Source organism: Cheilinus undulatus, linkage group 10 (assembly GCF_018320785.1).
Source record: "Cheilinus undulatus linkage group 10, ASM1832078v1, whole genome shotgun sequence".
Taxonomy (NCBI): domain Eukaryota; kingdom Metazoa; phylum Chordata; class Actinopteri; order Labriformes; family Labridae; genus Cheilinus; species Cheilinus undulatus.
The window spans coordinates 45774379-45793313 of NC_054874.1; the positions used below are offsets into that span (position 1 = coordinate 45774379).

The 18935-nt window shown below is 40.3% G+C and overlaps 1 protein-coding gene across 2 annotated transcripts in view; it reads right to left on the reverse strand.

The window, feature by feature from the left end:
- The window catches only part of htr4 (5-hydroxytryptamine receptor 4), a 306239-nt gene extending 287725 nt beyond the window's left edge, over positions 1-18514 (reverse strand). For both annotated transcript variants that reach the window (XM_041797980.1, XM_041797981.1), the window contains exon 1: positions 18313-18514. The gene's annotated coding sequence lies outside the window, so the exon portion shown is untranslated. The remainder of the gene's footprint in view (positions 1-18312) is intronic.
- Positions 18515-18935: the final 421 nt, after the last annotated feature.

Sequence of the window (18935 nt, forward strand, 5' to 3'; positions counted from 1 at the left end):
TAAAAAAAAAAATATGTATGCTTTTAACAGCTTGATAACAGCAATCAGTTGTAGCAATTGCAGCAGCAATTGTAGAGAACTGCATGTACTGCAAGTGCTGCTAGCATCCTGCACAAGCTACACAAAAATAACCTAAAAAAAAAATGATGGTGATATAACTGCATGAAGTATCAAACTGCCTGACAGTGAAAGTACAGTGGTGGGTCTAGAAAAGGGTTGTGGAGTTTAGTGTCATTAGTACAAATGTAATAAGCAAAGGCTGACTATGAGGCCCAGTTAACTTGATCTTTGACCTCCACAATCTAATCAGTTCCTCTTTGAGTCAAAGAGTCCTTTCACATTAGCTTGATTGCTCCCCCTCCACTGATTGCTTGCACATCAGCAACATTTTCTGTCCAATTTGATATTTTCTTAGTCCAATGCAGCACCCAGTCTTAACTCCTTTTCATCTCAATATGCCACACCATCATCCAGTTACATCTATCCCTATATCGCACAACCCTTACCCCATCCTTACATCCTGCCATCCTTGCCTCATCCCTTCATCCCTCCATCCCACAACCCTACCTCATCCCTTCATCCCCTCATCCCTCCATCCCACAGCCCTGACCTTCATCCCTCCATCCCACAACCCTACCTCCTCCCTTCATTCCACCCTCCCACAACCCTTACCTCACCCCTCCATCCCAAAACCCTTGCTCCATTCCCACATCCCACAACCCTTACCCCATCCCTACATCCCGCCACCCTTACCTCATCCCTTCATTCCTCCATCCCACAACCCTTACCCCATCCCTATGTCCCACAACCCTCACCTCATCCCTATGTCCCACAACCCTTACCGCATCCCTACATCCCACAACCCTCACCTCATCCCACCATCCCACAACCCTTGCCCCATCCCTTCATTACACAACCCTTATCTCATTGCTTTATTCTTCCATCCCTCAATCCTTAAATAATTCATAACAGGACATTTATGTACTAAATTCTAATGATTTCCACCCTGCATTTACATACATGTGGACAAAAATTGAAGAAGTGAAAGAAGTTTTGTTTTTCTATTACTCTGCAAAGTGTTGGGACATGGGTGCTCTCATATCTCCTGCTTATGTATTTTGAAACCATCTCTTTAAGCAAGACTTGGGCCCGGTGCCCAAGTGTGGTCCATTTGCATTCACACTGACTGAACTGAAGTGGACTTTGGGCTCAAGTGTACTCAACTTTAAAAGTGGACATTTGCTCAACGTTTGCTGAAAATCTCTTAAAACATTTCATAGATAAGAGACAAGCTCTCACGAATAGCCTGAAAAGCAAGGGGTGAATATGAGGCCTTAAGACTTTGACCCCTGACCTTTGATATTCAAACTCTAATCAGTTCATCCTTTAGTGAGAGAGGACACTTGAGCAAAGTTTGAAGAAAATTCCTCAAAGCACTTTTGACGTTTTGTCTTCACAAGTTATGAATACACATCATCCTATGACTTCAACCTTTGACCTCTATAATCTGAATGGATCATCTTTGGTGAACATGAACGTAAAGTTTCAAGAAAATCTGTCGAGTGATCTTAAAAGATTATGTTCATGAGAAAAACAGACAGATGGATGAACTGAAAAGATAATGCCTTGGGTATCGTCACCACTGAGTCATAAAACATCCCACACATGGTAGCATTTATCAGAAAGGGATGAAAAACTCATTAATACAGTTTCTAAAGTTTTCACCTCAATGTCATGACCCTGTTTTATTGAATTGTGTGAATGAATTTTTTACAGCTCAAACTGAATTTCTCTCTCTTTTTCCTTTTTGCTTGTTCTCTTCATGGTGAACTCTGTCTGCCCTCGCTCAAACACTCTTCCATCTCTGCCTGTTTTTTGACTTCAATGCATCTCTATCACCCACCTACTCTTTTTCTCTCTTGTTCTTTTGTCGCCTCCTATGATGTAAAAATATCAAAGGTGGTGACAGCGATTCTCTGTGTGCAAAAGAGCCAAAATGCAAAAAAGGGGTCACAAAAATCCGCGTACATTCATGGATAAACTATCTTTAGTGAAACTGCCAACAAGTCTTAAAAAACAGTGCAACATAGGGTTGTTTCTGTTGCTTTAACAGTTAGCCTCTCACAGAAGATGGCAAAGATAGCATGTCTCTTCACCACAAATCGTTGTGGTTACAGTCATCTTAGAACTTCTTTAACCACTAAACGGGCCTTCTTCCTGCCAACTTAAAGATTTAAGTTGCAGCTACTTGTTCAAAAGACCGTGAAATGTGATAGTAATGTTTGCTTTTCTCCAATATGTGTTTGACTTAACTCTTAACCATGTGTTTGAAAAATTAATTAAAGATAAAACTGATAAACACTTCAAAATGTAGCTGAGATTCTCTCTTTACACACTCACAACCTGATCAAATTTGCCGACTAAAGTCGTTGATTGATAAAGCTCTTATCTCCTTCTTTCGCTACACTTCATTTAAAGCGTGTAGTTGCAGGATGAACTTGAGAGCAGATTGTTTTGAGAGGTTTTACTGCACACGCAACATAGTACACCATGATGCTGATTCCTCGTCTTTGCACAAACAAAAAAGTATGCTACTGAATGATCTATGTATTTAAATCATGTGATTCCTCCAACAGTGCCTCATCTCTCCACCCTGGCTCAGTGAAGGCTGGCGTGATTTCATTGTGTTTAGCTGAGGCTGCGTTCAGGAGCAGATCTGACAGCAGAGCGCTTCAAGGACTGCAGGTAATTACGTTCATTCAGCGGCTGTGGTTCACACGCAGAGCAGATCTGAGAGGATCAGACTCTGCTAAACAACATGAAAAACAACCCAACACTGTGTTCTCTTGCTTATATACTAGTAGTCTTTCTGTGTCTCTGAAGGAGCTTTTTTCTTACTATGGCATGTAATTCAAACAGAAGGTCGGACTAATAATACTAACTCCTACACTTAGAGTGGTCTCACTTAAAGGCCCCAGGCCTGGATCTGAGCAGACTAGACCAGCGGTTTTCAACCTTTTCTTGCTTAAGATACACCTAAGATCAAGCCAAAATCTCAAGGCACACCATATCCATTTCAAAACACATGTTACAGTATTTTTAGTTCAGTCAGGCCCACTTGGTCAAGAAAAAAAGGTTTCCATATTTAATATTTTCATTTTATTACTAGCTATTATGATACTTTAAATGCCGTTATATTAGCGATATGGCTGGGACCCCCCGGCCCTTCCACGAGCCTGCATGGAAGCAGCAAGCTTGAACAGCACACATTCCTGCCTTCCCTGTGCCTACAAGAAGAGCCTGAGGTAGGGAGAGAAGCAGCAAATAACCCAGAGCAGACAACAGAATGACACTGATTAAGGCATATGTAGCATAATGGAGTAGCTGGGATGGAGGAGGGTTGTAAATCAGCTTGCAGAGGGAGCAGTCAGAGCAGCTTGAATATGGTGGCATGAGTGTGTTTGCCAATAGGAAACTTAGCGTGAATCAGCTGGCTATCAACTGATGAGGACTTGCATGAGATCAGCTGATCTCTATGAAATGGCACAATGCCTTGTGCTCAGTTCGTTGCATAGTTTCAGTCATAATATGATTTTACAAATACCTGCCACAAGGCACACCAGTGTACCTCTCCCCATTTAAGAATGACTGCACTAGACCCCAGAGTTTATTTGGTCAGTATGAAGGTTTTCTTAAGGTTGTCTCAAGCATTTTTCTCATGCATTCAAACATTCTCTGACGAAAAAACAAATGCAATGGTGTTCACGTGCAAAGAACTTATCAGCAAGTAAAAATGTTAACAGTTGATTTTGGAAGCTCTTTTAAATTGAGCCTTAGATTTAGTCTTGAATTGAAAATGCATTTTAGTTTAATTCACGTATTATTTATTCAATTTATTCAATAAAATCCCTAAAACTTCCCTAAAATAAGATGAGGAAGTTTGTTGACATGCTGCTTTACATGGTGATCTAAATGCATCAAAGTGTTGATTTAAACAAGTGCACCTAAACTGTTGGTTTTCATTCCACTACAAAAAAAATCCCACTTCTACAAGCTTTTGTAAATATGAGCTCATGACTTCAGCCATATTCATTCTGCAGACTGATGCCTCAGCACTTCACAGTCACGGTGTCAGGTTTAAAACTTGAGCTGACAGAGACAGAAAGGTGTGCAGATAATGAGGGACAGTATGCATGTGTGGGTCAGAGACAGAGATAAGGAGGAGGTTATTGATCCTGTGCAGACACTCACGTGTGTCTGTGTGGCTGTGTGCACATAAAATGTCATGTGGGAACCTGAAACTATTTATCTTTGGTCAATCTTAGCTGACTGAACGTCCGAGCTTTTCTTTCTGTGATGTGATGGCCTCAGTTTGACCATCTTTTGAAACACTTTAGGATAAAGTCAACAAGATTATCTCTGCACAGCCTGAGGTCTTTTCTGACCAAACATCTTAAACATGACACTTACATGCAGATTACAGCATCCTGCAACCATAGCATCTCTTATCAGGCGTTTAGCTTTAAAATGTGGATGTCAGTTCTGTGCTACAGCCTGATAAATAATAAGGGACTAATTGGGGTAAAATGATAACCTATGTGTATGTTACTGACATGGCTGTGTTAGTGGACAGCTGCAAAGATCGGCTGCAGGCAACAGAAATCTGCTGCCTCAGTCTGACATCCAGCCATGCACGATAACCTAATATTCACATTCAGCAAAATAACCTGAGGAAAAACATGGTAATCATGGAAAATTCACAAAGTAAGTCAAATCTGGGTGATGTATCAACAAGGGAAGACGATGGTGTTCATATGAAAAGTTCTCTGGTGCATATGCATAGCAGGTGTCTTGAAGCTTATATTCAGTCTGCCAATTTAAAGGGTGAAAAGTCTTTACTGTGCTGTTTGGTATCATGGTGTGTACCACATTGAACTTGGAGCACAGAAAGCTGAGGAGACAGTTGTCCCAGGAGATTAGAAAGAAAATTATAGGAAAGCACATTAAAGGTAAAGGCTATAAAACCATCTCCAAGCAGCTTGATGTTCCTGTGACTGTAGTTGGACATATTATTCAGAAGTTTAAGGTCCACGGGACTCCCTGGATGTGGCCACAAGAGGAAAACAAGGATAAACTGAAGAGGCGGATAATACGTATGGTAAGCAAAGAGGTGAACTCCAAGGTCAAGGTACATCGGTGTAAGAACGCACCATCCGTTGCTGTTTGAGCCAAAGTGGACTTAATGGAAGACGACCGAGGAAGACTCCACTGTTGAAGGCAAATCATGAAAAAGCCAGACTGGAATTTGCCAAAATGTGCATTGACAAGCTACAGAGCTTCTAGGAGAATGTTCTTGGGACAGATGGGTCAAAACTGTAGCCTTTTGGCAAGGTCAGATCAGCTCTATGTTCATAGATGTAAAAAGCACACAAGCACACAAAGACAAGAAGACTTTAGCTACTGTGAAACATGGAGGAGGTTTGGTTATGTTCTGGGGCTGCTTTGCTGCATCTGGCACAGGGTGTATTGAATCTGTGCAGGGTACATTGAAAGTATTGAAATGAAATGAAATGTGCTGCCCAGTGTCAGAGAGCTTGGTCTCAGTCACAGGTCATGGGTTGCAGCTGTCATTGGGCGAGAGGCGGGGTACACCCTGGACTGGTCGCCAGTCAATCGCAGGGCTGACATATAGAGACAGACAACACAGGCACGCTCACATTCACACCTACGGGCAATTTTAGAGTGATCAATTTTGGTGATAGGGGGAAGCCGGAGTACCTGGAGAGAACCAGCACATGGGGGTGAACATGCACGGGGAGAACATGCAAACTCCACACAGAAAGGCCCTGACCGGGAAGCGAACCAGCAACCTTCTTGCTGTGAGGCAACAGCGCTAACCACTGCACCGCCGTGCTGCCCCTAAAAGACATTTGTTTCCTATAAAACAAAAGAAGCCACACTCAGCCATTGCTGATGTTAGGTAATCCAGCAGTCGTACATTTTACATTCAAGATACTGCCTTAGTAACAGAATCTGAAACCAGAAAGCAGTAGGAGGAAATGAAATTATCATTTTTAAATACAACTTTTAATACACTGATAAGGAGTGGAAGAGAGTCAGAAAGCAGATACACCCACTGCTTACATTGTTCCTTTTTTCCCTGCAGGACATGAACCTCCCACTGACGCCTCCACTGGCACAGAACGGCGTGGGTCAGCATTGTGTTCGCCCAAAACCAAATCATTAATGCAGAATATTTACATATGCACATAATTTAGAGAGAAGACTGGGAAAGAATTTTGATGTTGCCAAAGTATTATGGCACAAGTCCAGCTCTTCCACTACTAAGCTTACAATATCATTTCATATCAGCTAAGGATTCAAAATTAGAAACACAACCATGTAATAACCAAAGGAATATCTGCATAGATTAATGTAAACAGAATCAAGATATCTGTAGATGTATAGTACAGTATGTCCTACTCTGGAAGTCATCTGTGTCTATGGGCCATGTGCTGCAGTCTGTGTGTTATCGACTGTCAATACTAAAATCCTTTTCTTCAACAGCTGAATTGACCACTCACACTTTAACTGACTCTAAATATAGCTATACTGTACTGGCTCATTGATAACAGGAACAGCAGGATGTTAAAGAGGACAGTTTAAACCAGTCAGAGCAAAGAGAAAAAAGGCTCCATGCAGTTTAGATTAAGTGTTGTGGTGAGAGCAAATTTTCCCATGAAAATGAGTCAGAGTATACTAGAGAAAAATGCATTCTGGAAAAGTTGCATTTATATTATCTGTGCAGCTTAATGAGTATCAATGAGCTTAATGAGTAGTATAATTTGATTATGATTCATCTCCATCTGCACAGTCTACATAGAGATGTACAATCTGTACAAGGGTCAAGATTTAGTGATGGGAATTTCAGCTTTTTTCAGTGATCTAGCTCATTTGAGGACGATTCTTCATTCAGGTACCAGTTTCACTCCATTTGACCTGCCAATTTTAGCAATTTTTTTTAAAAATGATCGATATTTGGGCAGGTATTTTTACCCCAACTATGCTTGTTTTTGTAAAATTAAAATATCATCTAACTTTTCAAAATCTACTGTCTCCGATGAAATCTGCTCACTGGCTGGGATGTATGACACAACCGACAGAAAACAGTAATGCTACACCATCAAACACAAGTCCTTAATGCATGGTGTGCCTGTGGTAGAGGATAAAAGATCCTCCCTACTAATCCATCAGATAACACAAAGATATACACAATCTATATACAACTCATAATACTACTAATAATAATACTAATAATAATAATAGTTATAAAAATATAAAACTTATTAACTCATCATTCACAGAAAAGAGCCGGCTCTTTGAACCAACTCGTTCACTAACAACTCATCACTACCAGGATTTCAGCAAGTTTATTTCTAGTCTGAGCTGTCTTGACCAATCATGTATCAGCAGGTTAAGGTGTGTAGATATTAAACATTCTTTGACAAAAATTAACAGGCATTAACATGTCAACATTTTCTCTCCTTTCAGACAATAAAAGAGACCAGGGTTTGTCCAACAGGTGGATTCTTCTGGGGCTCTGATTTCTGCAATCAAGAAACTGAGGATGGGATTGTGGAATTGGCCAATTAAAATTAGAATCTACAATTAAAGTATTTGGCCAAGCATGCTACTGTGATGGATGCCACCTTTGCAAAAAGACAGTTCATGAAATCTCACCCCTGCTGGATATTTCACAGTCAACTGTAAGTGATGTTATTTCAAAGTGGAAGCATTTAGGAGCAACAGCAACTCAGCCACCAAGCCAAAGACCATGTAAAATCAGAGCAGGGTCAACGACTGCTAAGGAACATGGTGCATAAAAGTTGCCAATACTCTACTGATTCCTTAGCTGTAGAGTTCTTCCATTGGCGTTAGTGTAAGCACAAAAACTGTGCAGCAGGAGCTTCCTGAATGGCTTGCCATTAAGACTGAACAATTTGAGAACATAATCTAATTGCGATGTTTTTCCCCCACTATTGCAATTGCAATTTAATATGCAATTATTTTTAGGTTCCTCATCTTATTTATTATTCAACAAACATAAGCAGTAAATCATTCTATATTATAACCAACACAATATTAGCTCAATTAAACTAGGGATGAAAGATTTGAAAAAAAAAAAATCTAATTGGGAATTTGGCTCGCATAGCCAATTTGATATCAATTGCTATACTGAAGGGATAACAATTTTTAATGTTATTCTCATTTTTATTAATGAAATCATATACACTAACAGGAAAAGTAGGAATTTATCAAACTATTCGGAGTAAAAGACACATGTATGTATGCATAATGTGCACAGCATGAACTCTCTGCTGCAAAAAAATTGTAACAAATTGGTATCTTAACACATTTCAGTTTGAAAATGTGCTTAACTGTCTGCAATTTGAAAATTGCAGCAGTCCATATTGAGATTTTATCTAATATGTGATTAATTTCCCAGCCCTAGTTGCTATGTCCAAGCGGTTGCATGCAAGCCTCACATCACCAAGTCCAATACCAAGTGGTGGAGTGATATAAAGTGCTCCAACAATGGGCTGTGGGGAAGTGGAAGCATGTTCTGTAGAGTGAAAAAACCATGCTTCTCTGTTTGGCAGTCAGATGGTGAGTCTTGGTTCGGACATTTTGGACAATGCTTTGCTTGCAACAGTTTGGGGACGGTCCATTTCTATTCCAACATGACTGAGCCCCCGTGCACACAGCAATGACTATAAGGCCATGGTTTGAGGAGGTCAGTGTGGAAGAACTACACTGGCCCACACATGGTACTGACCTCACCCATGGAATGAACTGGAACAGAGATCATGAGCAAGGCCTTCTCATCCAACATCAGTGCCTGACCTCATTAATGCTCTACAGAATGAATGGGCAAAAATTCCCACAGAAATCATTCCAAGAAAAGTAGAGGCTGTTATAGCTGCAGAAGGGGGGAACTCCATGTTAGAGTAGATGTATTTGAAAACAAAGTCACTACGGTCATGGTCAGGTGGCTGAATACTTGTGTCTAAATAGTGTATATCTGGGGAGAACATTCTGGGGCGTTAATAATACGTGGCACGACCCATGTAATGCTTAACAAAACCCTCCCACTCCCAGACACAAGGATGTCAACGCATGTGTCAAGCTGCTGTATGCTTCTGGTCTATGAGTTTGTCTGTCCAATGATCCAGACATAACTCTATCTGACTGCTGATTACTAACTCCGGTCAGCTTGTAAAGGTGAAGTTCCTAAAGGTCTTATGCTTCTTAAAATGAAAAACCTTTGGATGATTACCACTGAAAGCAACCTTTATTTAAAAATTACATTCTATATTTCACTGTATGTACCTGTTAAATTAATATCCTCTACTTATGATATGACTCACTCTGTTTAGTTCCTGCTCAGCTTTTCCTCAGGGAAACCCGAGGCATTCCCACGCTTGATGAGATATATGATCCCCCAAGAGTGTGCAGGATTCTTCCCAGGGTCTCCTCCCACTTTAAATAACTGCATTAGTGTCGGCATTAATGAATAATTCTCCCCAGATTATTATATTTTATCTCATGATTCCTCTCTGATCAGCCGCCAAAGAAATATTCTTAAAATAAAAAAAAATAAACAGAACAAAGACAAGCAAGAATAATCCAAAGCCTGTAATAAGCCTGTAAGTTTTAAACTGCTATTTGACACAATTTCAGGCTAAAGAAATATTGCACCTTCTGCGATTTGAAAATTGCAGCAGGCCACACTGTGATTTAATCAAATTTTCGATTAACTGCCCAGCCCTTCATCTGACAGGCTTTGATTGTAGATTATTGAAGGAAATAAGAGAACTTGCACTTTAACTTTCCATCAAACAACACTGCAGTTGCAACATGACATGCTTCAAGTCACATGACCCACATATCACATGTGATGATGTCAGTATTAACCATGAATGCATCACAACTGCAATCAAAAAAACGATAAATCATCCATCATGCTCCCTCTGATACAAATCCCTCCATGTCCTTGTCCCTCAGTTCCTTTCGAACCTCTTTAACGCTTAAAGCCCACCCCAGAACCTCCAGTCCTCAGCCACTGGCTCTGGCTGAGACGCTGAACCTATGGAAACCAGGCCTTTAAACTACAGCCCCCACCCTATGGAGCACGTGCCCTGCAGATATTCACATTGCTTTGTCTTTGGTTGTATTCAAAAATCTCTTTAAGTACCACCTCTTCATCACAGCCTACAATCTCTCCTAAATCTGCCCCACCAAAAGTTGGCTATTACTACAGATGTCATATTTGCTCTTATTCAGCTGCCACCATGGCAGGTAAGGTGGAAGGTTGAGCTATCAGTTTACCTCATGTGCTCTACAACCAAACACATCCGTTTAAATCAATCATGACTAATTTGAAAAAAATCATTTTCATGGCAGAAGTATTACCAGTGAGGCTACTGATTCTGGTTTCCCTTCCCTAATCTGTATACAGTTCAATAACAGCACAAGTAGATTAAATCTAATTAAACATAGGATTGGTCACACCTTGTGTTATGACAACAAATTGAAGTGGAGGAGTCATTTTTCCTGGAGGCTTATTTCTTAAGTCCAGAGCAAACACGGCCTCACTCCACATGCAAACACTGCTGCACAAATGTATGCACACACACAACCCTGCAAACTCTCAAGGCAATCCCCTGTGAAGAATGCACACAGACACTCATTAGTACTGTACACGGACCTTCAAACTAACTCAATAGCCCTACTTGAAGCAAAAAAAAGCAATGAAAGTGGACATAGTCACAGGGACATGTGGAGAAGAGAGTGTCCTTGTTATAGTGTGGGAGGAGAGATTCAGACGCTCGAGTCCATTCAAGTAAATGTGAAGAGGATCTGCTGCTGCTCTGCCTTTATTTCTTATTCATCTTTTCTAAAATAAGACAGCGTGATGCCCCAGTGTGCTCTCTGCTTTACTTTAAGTTTAGTGCTTCAGCTTTGGCTGCCTTCACACGAGATGATTTACAATTTTTATCTGACTTTAAAAATGTGGGGGCCCACTGACAAAAGAGCTTTTGGACTGATATTCAACATCCTAATCCTCCAAACGAACACTCTGGACAACTGGGCCAGAACACAAGACAACACACCTGCTGTTTGTAGTAGAGATGGTATTTCAGAGTAATATTATCATTCAAGTACTTATGTGATCTTGTGACTAAGGCCTTGAGTACCAGGTAAGGATTGGCACAACCCCAGTCGTGCTCTGGATGTCCTTGCATAACACCAGGGGAATGGAAAGTCTGTTTAAAAAATAACAAAGTCCACACTTTTCAGGTGGAGTCATGAGTGGTTGGGTCAAGTAAGCGCAGTCTAGGCTACTGAGTAGGGCTGTCTTTAGACCCTGGTTATGCTGTGGATGACCCAAGGGCCCGAAAACTGCCAGTTGTCACCAGACATATCACCAGGGTTGAAAAGACAAAAAAGATGCCGTCAAGCTTGACCTTGGCTGCTGAGCAACGTGTATGCATGTTGACATGTTCTGAGCCTGACTCTGGCTGCTCCCACTCCCTTCTAGATCCAGGTTGTGGCCCTATGATGAATCCTTAACACCATACATGCCTGAAACTTATGCAAATGAATGTACACTTATCTGCCAGTGGACAATACATTTCCTTTGGCATGCTGCTTATCAGTACCTCAAACCACTGAAAAGAAATAACAAGACTCGATAATATATCAGGGTTATAATGCCCAAGTGCTAACAGGGTTAGCTGTTTATTTGCTTTTTGAGTAATTATGTCCCTTGAGAGTTACCATAGCTGTCGTATGACAGTTTTTATGTTTATTTTGCTGTAATCCAGTCTGTTGTGCTATGAAGCAGAGGTGCATGACACTGGATATTTTCCGATATTCAGTATGCCGATATCTTTCCAAACTCACTTTAGCCAATACTGATATGGAAGTAGACAGTCTGGTGGTTGTTTTACATTTTGGGCTCCTTTCAAAATGTTAGGGCTTTGAATGGGCTTCTTTGAGTTTGTAGCCCAAAAGGCAACCACTTAACAAATAAATATTATATTTCACTGATACTTAAAGCTGATATATGATTTATATTGCTGATCTGTATGGCCAGTATATCAGCTGAAAATACTGGCAGAAGATTTCAGACTTGCTGATACAGATATTTAACTTTTTAAATTGATATCATATATAGTCATTTAGTAAGCATCCTCACTAGGGCTGGGCAATGAATCACAAATTAGAGTAAATCACAGTATGGCCTCCTGCAGTTTTCAAATCGCAAAAGGTGCAATGACCTGAAATTTGTGACAAAATACCAGTTTAAAACTTTTTTTGCAGCAGAGACATTATGCATTACATGTGATGCAATCATTCTATTGGCATATTTTTAAGAATAGTGTACAAAAAAATCATATTTTCTTATTTTTTGTATGCTTTTTTGTTAAATATGATCATTTTTATTAAAATTATTATTCTCTTTAATACAACAGTTCATATCCAATTTGCAAAATGAGCTGAAATCATCACAGTTAGATATTTTTCCAAAATTGTCCTGCCCTTGTTTAATCTAATATTATGTTGGTTATAGTATAGAATGAACTATTGCTTGTTTTTGTTGGAAAATGCATGAGATGAGGAACTTAAGAAATAATGGCATATTAAGTTGCAATCACAATAATAGGAAAAAAAATCACGATGAGATTATTTTCCCAAATTATTCGGCTTTAATTCCTACTATGAAAACCAGAGCCATGGCTGGAGAAGTTACAGTTGTGTGTAAGGATGTGCACACAACTTTTTTTTTTTTTTAATCAGTTTAGGCCCACAATCCTAGTCAAACGCTCTGTCTGAACTGTAACACAGCCACCCACCACTAGTAGTCACTGTAGTTGCTCTTAAAGTGATACTTAAACATTTTGGCAAATTTGTCCATTGCCATAATCCCTATAGTCTTAGTAACAGGTTCGTTACCTTCAGTTGTCGGTGCAAGCTGTTTTTAGATCGGCCGCTGCCGAGTTCGGACCTGCTGTGCCAACTCAATGTAAGTAGACGGTATTCCGCTATGAAGTAATCATGGAACATTATGAGACGGAGATGTTTTTAAGCCAAATGCAAAGCCGGAACTACACTCCAGGCATGGCTACTGCACTGTGTCACTCCGCCCAGTGGTTTACTCAAGAAATAGTTCCAAGTATTTGTTTCATGCGTCGTAATGTTTCATAATTGTACGTTATTATTTCATAGCGTGGTGAATGTGCAGGTCACAACTTGTTCAGGAGAGCGTTTTGGAGTTGCTGGATTGTGTATTTGATGAGTTTGATGAGGGAAAGCCAGAATACCGTCTGCTTAAATTGAGTTGGCACAGCAGGTCCGAACTCGGCAGCAGCCGATCTAAAAACAGCTTGCACCGACAACTGAAGGTAATGAACCTATTACTAAGACTATAGGGATTATGGCAATGGACAAATTTACCAAAATGTTGAAGTATCCCTTTAATGAGTACTGCCATGCTGCTACAATGTTCTATAATCCCCTATAAACAACTACTAACAGCTTTAGCAGCCATAGTTTCTCGCAGGAAAAAGCACACTGTTTGACCTAGAAATGGAAGGAAAGTAGTTATGAATGTGGGGGTCAACCTGCAAAGAGGACCAAAGGTCAGCAGTGCTAGTGCTGCTAACGTTCACCACATTCTGTGCAAAACTGGAGCAAAATCTACTTTGCACCCTTACAGTGTGCTGTTGTATGCAAAGTATATATTCAGCAAGACAAACCTGGAGAATGTGGTTCCACGTGTGACGCTAAATCACTTTAAATGTTCAAGCCTAAAGCAGCATGTGCACTTTCTGTGATAATGATGGCCACATCAAATACTCAAGTACTCTGATACTCACATCCATCTCTAGTTTGTAAAAATGACTTCACAGTGGTGATTCCACAGACACAAGAGCTATTGAATCCTAATGATTAGAGAATCATTGCAGTACCAAATAACACGATAAGGTGCTTGCTATGTTTTTGTTGTAAAGAAAGTTGCTAGTCTCTCCTAGCCATCTTGCATGTATCTAAAACTGTGAACATGACTCCTGCCTTCCTGGAGCTTCTTCAACTGTTGCTAATGCTGCTAGCCTCCCCACCGGCCCATCATAGTACAATATGTGCAATTAAAGATTAAGAAGGCCTTCTAATAATATAATAATCATAATGACACCATGCATGAGGATTATTTGTGAATAAATGTGTTTGTGACAAGCCTAGAATCCAGATTCTAAAATACTAGTTTGTTGTCAGCTGTGAATAAAGGGTGTGTGCAATAAAGTGAGCACATGTTACATACTGAGACAAAGGGATCTTTAAAACAGAGCTAAAGGGTGTTTTAAAAGGCAGTCATTTAGAGTCAAATGAGAAGCCTGGACACCCACATCCACATATAACTTACACCTGAAGTGATCTGCATTGACTGTAAAATTACAAGTGCTTTGGCGGCGCTCCAATCCATTTCACATGGCTCTTAATCTGCAGCTCTAACTGTCTGTGGGTGAGCGAGCGAGCAAAAGTGTGAACTGTGACTGACACAAGTGTGGAGCTCCGTTCATCATATCAGGAGCTGAAACGACACATTGAACCTGCACCTTTGATCGAGGCACGTTGCTCCTCTGCACGCCTTATCCATAAACATTACACAACCACAATAATCAAAGTCCTTCAGTCAGAGAGAGCACGCTTAAATTAGTGAGAGTGTCTGTGAAGTGGTTTCAGTAACAAATACGGTTAATAATGATTAAGACTGTAAAGCATCCTGCAATTTGTCAAACAGTGAAGTCACAGCAAAGAGAGGGAAGCAACTGCACAGTTTTTGGTCATATTTAACCACATTTTAATATTTTAAAGGAAGGGAGGCATAAATTATTAAAGAACGTGACAATGCAGTGAATCAAGCATCCAGAAACATGCTTATGTAGGGTTCCATTTTACCGTTTCTTTTCCAAACACAAGCCTGTTAGGATTTCATACCATTTTTAGCTTTAAAAGTACTCTGATAAAACAAGACATTGGTCTAAACAGCATACATCTGGAGAGCATAAGAACGCAGGCGTCACATGACATCATAGCTACCATAAGAATCATAGGAACCCTTTTTTGCCTTCTTAAAATCATAACATAAAGTAAAGCCAGGCGTACACTGTGCGACTCACAGACAATTCAGACCCAGAATTTTAGTTGCATGGCTCGCTTGCCAGCTGCGCTGCCTTTAAAGCATGATTGTGCGTTGTTTCTGACCACGGCCTGACCAGCTGATGCAATGACATCCAGTACAATTAGTTAAAACAAACACATGCAAAACAAAATGAAGAAACATACTATTAAAAACAGACAAAAGCAGTTTGAAAAGTGGGCAAAAATAAAATGCAATTTAAGTTTTGAAGAGATCCCATGCAGCAGCTTTGCAGAATCTGGTAAAACATATTAAAACATACATCTGTAGCTGCACGTCCAAAAACATCGATTGTCCAGACTGTTCATTCAGGAGAGCCTGGAGATATCTGAGGATGACTGAGGGATATTTGGGAATGTTAGGCAAGGAATAATTCAAGATTCCACGCTGGAAGATTATAAAAAGTTACTATTGAGTCTAAAGGAAAAATTTAAAAAGCAGGGTTTACAGGAAAAGGATGAAAAGTAGTGTCATATTTACTTAGACTGTCTTATATTGGCATGAGTTTACAGAAGAAACAAGAGATGCAATAGAATTTCATCTTTGGCACATTAGAGCTAAATTTCCTGATAAACATGCAGCAAAAGATGAATATCTTGATGATTTAGCTTGCAATAACAAAAGGTCATTATCAGGAAACCAACCCAACCAAGGAAGAACTGCTATCATCAATGAAATGCAATAGTGGCTTATCATTTTCCTTAAAACTGCAGTTTGAAAATTTCATAAATATCAGAAATGGTCACAGCTCTATGGCACTGGTTCTCAAATGGTTTCTCTCAGGACCTGCAGTCAGTTCCTTGATAAGAGAGTATTCAACCAGTCAGGATTATTTTATGAAAAATTGTGCATTTTAGAGCTCTGACAGTACAAAAATGTCACAATAAAGGGGTAGATAAATAAAGCACAATATATTATATATTAATATATTGCACTGGTGTACAATATACTGAAACTTTTTCCATGAAGCCCACACAAACTTGTATTTCTGTTCATTTTCTTCTGTTATTTTCCAGTTAAGACTTACAATTAAAATATAAAGGCTCAATGGTTTCTCTCAGTATGAATGAGAAGGAGGAATCTCAGAAAAACAGCAGAAAGACATCAGTTTAGATAAAGTGATACTCAACGTGTGGCTCTGGGACCACATGTGGCCCTTTTGTGATTATTTGTGGCTCTTTTATGTCTTAACTTGAAATATTATTCCCCCAGAAAAACTTACAAAAGGGAAACTTTCTGTGCTTTCTCAACATTTTTTGCCACATTTCACCCATTTAAGCTACCATTTTCCATTAAATAACACTTTTTTCCTACTTTTTTCCAATTTTTGCCACTTTTATCCCCTTTTTGCCCATTTAAGCTACCTTTTGCCATTAAATACCCCTTTTTTACGTACTTTTTTGCCAATTTTTAACACTTTCTTTGCTACTTTTACCCATTTTTTGCCACTTGTATCCCATTCTTGCCATTTTTCACAATTTTTTCTCCCCATTTTCACCCATCTAAGCTTCCTTTTGTCATTAAATACCAATTTCTTTCTTGTTTTTGCCCATTTAAGCAACTTCTTTAAGGTAATTTTATACCATTTTTGCCCTTTTTCACAATTTTTGCCAATTTAAGCCACATTTTGCCATTAAATACCACTTGTTTCCTTTTTTTGCCACTTCTTTTTGCCACTTTTATCCCATTTAGGCCCTTTTTTAAATCACTTTTCACCCATTTAAGCTACCTTTGGCCACTAAATACCACTTGTTTCCTATTTATTGCCCATTTTTGCCACTCTTGACTGCTTTTTGCCCATTTTGGTCACTTGACACTCATTTTTGCCATGTTTTTGCCACTTTTGGACTCATTTTGTTGTCACTTCTCATCCATTTTTGTTACTTTCTGACCCTTTTTCCATGTTTTCCTCCCAATTTTTGCCCCATTTCACCCATTTCTGTTGCTTTTTGACCGTTTTTGCCTCCGTTAACTTATTTTTATCGCTTCCTACAAGTTTTTTTGCCACTTTTTACCACTTAGATTGTGGCTCTTGCCAAGGTATTTTAAACAATTTGGCTCTTTGGTTTAGTAGGGTTGAGTAACACTGGTGTAGATAAAGTGATGCAGTTTGGTACAATCAGATGGTGTCCGTCTTCATTCAGTAGCAGCGACATCCACTACAGATCAAGAAATTCTTATTAAAGGCTGAATGGCAATGTCAGAATTATAATGTGCCATCTATAAACCAGGATCCTCTCCAATAGAAGAGGTTTAAATGCAAACCTGTGTTTTAAGAGCACTACAGGAGGGTCAAAGCCATGAAAGGTCAAAAAATTAAGTGCTCTGAGTCTGAACTGAAACAAGATAACCTCCGACAGCTCCACAATAAAAGTGATTCTCTGTTCACTTACATAATCCAGCGTTTCTTTACAGCCTCAGGCTTCACACACACTCAAACACACAACGTGTGAGAGCTGACAGTCAATCAGCTGTGGATCTATAGGGCTCGTTATCGATAGATCAGTGATCCGAAAAGAAAAGCCTCTCACAGTCACACGTATGGAGGCAATCACTCACATTAAAGGGGGTCGATATGGAGCAGGTTTCTACACGTGGAGGTCAGAAGACTGAAAGCATGAAGAATAAACACTAACATTTTTCTTTAACACACTTTACACTGACGGTTCTCTCAGGATTTCTACACTAGAATCTCATTTTAGCGCTTTTTGGCGCACAAACATACCAGCACATGCGCTTTAATCCCTGACAGAACAATCACTAATCCTTAAAACAACACAAAAATGCCACAACTTAGAGACTTTTGGTGAATGAATTGTCCATGATGGGGTTGTAATTGCATTAATGCCGATTTTGGCGTAACAAATCGCTCCAAGGTGACATTTGAGCACCAAAACTTCCAACTAAAGCAGATGCGCAAGAAAATTAGGATTGATTTGTCTTTTGACGAAGGTGACACTTGTTCCAGCAGAGGTCAGACCCACGCTGGGGATCACAGGAACACTCAGGGGCTGATAACGTGAGGGAATAACGCGGATTGTACTCACCATTTCCTTGTGGAGTCGCCGGGTCCAGAAAGCATGTCACGACACTAAATCCCCATGAGCCACAATCACATTGTTCGTTCTTCAGCCCGACTCTCTTTAAAAAGAGAGGGAAAGTGCAGAATAACCCGGGGCTGTGACGCGGAGGAGTCCTCTGAGGAGACACACAGTGAACGGGAGCGCAGCGGAGAAGAGTTCGTGCGCAAAAGCAGCGAGGGGCGACAGTCCGAGCGCGTCAGGGAGACGGCGTGGGAGAGCAGAATCAGCGTGGACAGCCACGGAGAGGGACCGTGCAGAGGTGAAGAGACCCCGCAGATGAGGTGAGAAGAGCCCGCAGATGTTTGGGGACGCAGCGCGCGGACTGTGACAGCACAGGGGATGGTGCGCGCTTTACCGCTCCGTGTGAACTCACAGTGGACATGAACCGGCTCTGCTCTGGTCCCTCCTCTACTGCCCTGAAGTGAAAGAATCACCCAAGACTCTTCCCCTCTCTCTCTCTCTCTCACTCTCTCTCTCTCTTTCTGTCATAGCCCAACATTTGATTCATTTGAGCTTTGACGCTGCGTAAGTGCGCAATGAAGACTCAAACCAGGTTTATTTAAAAAAATAATAATACAATGCGCAAC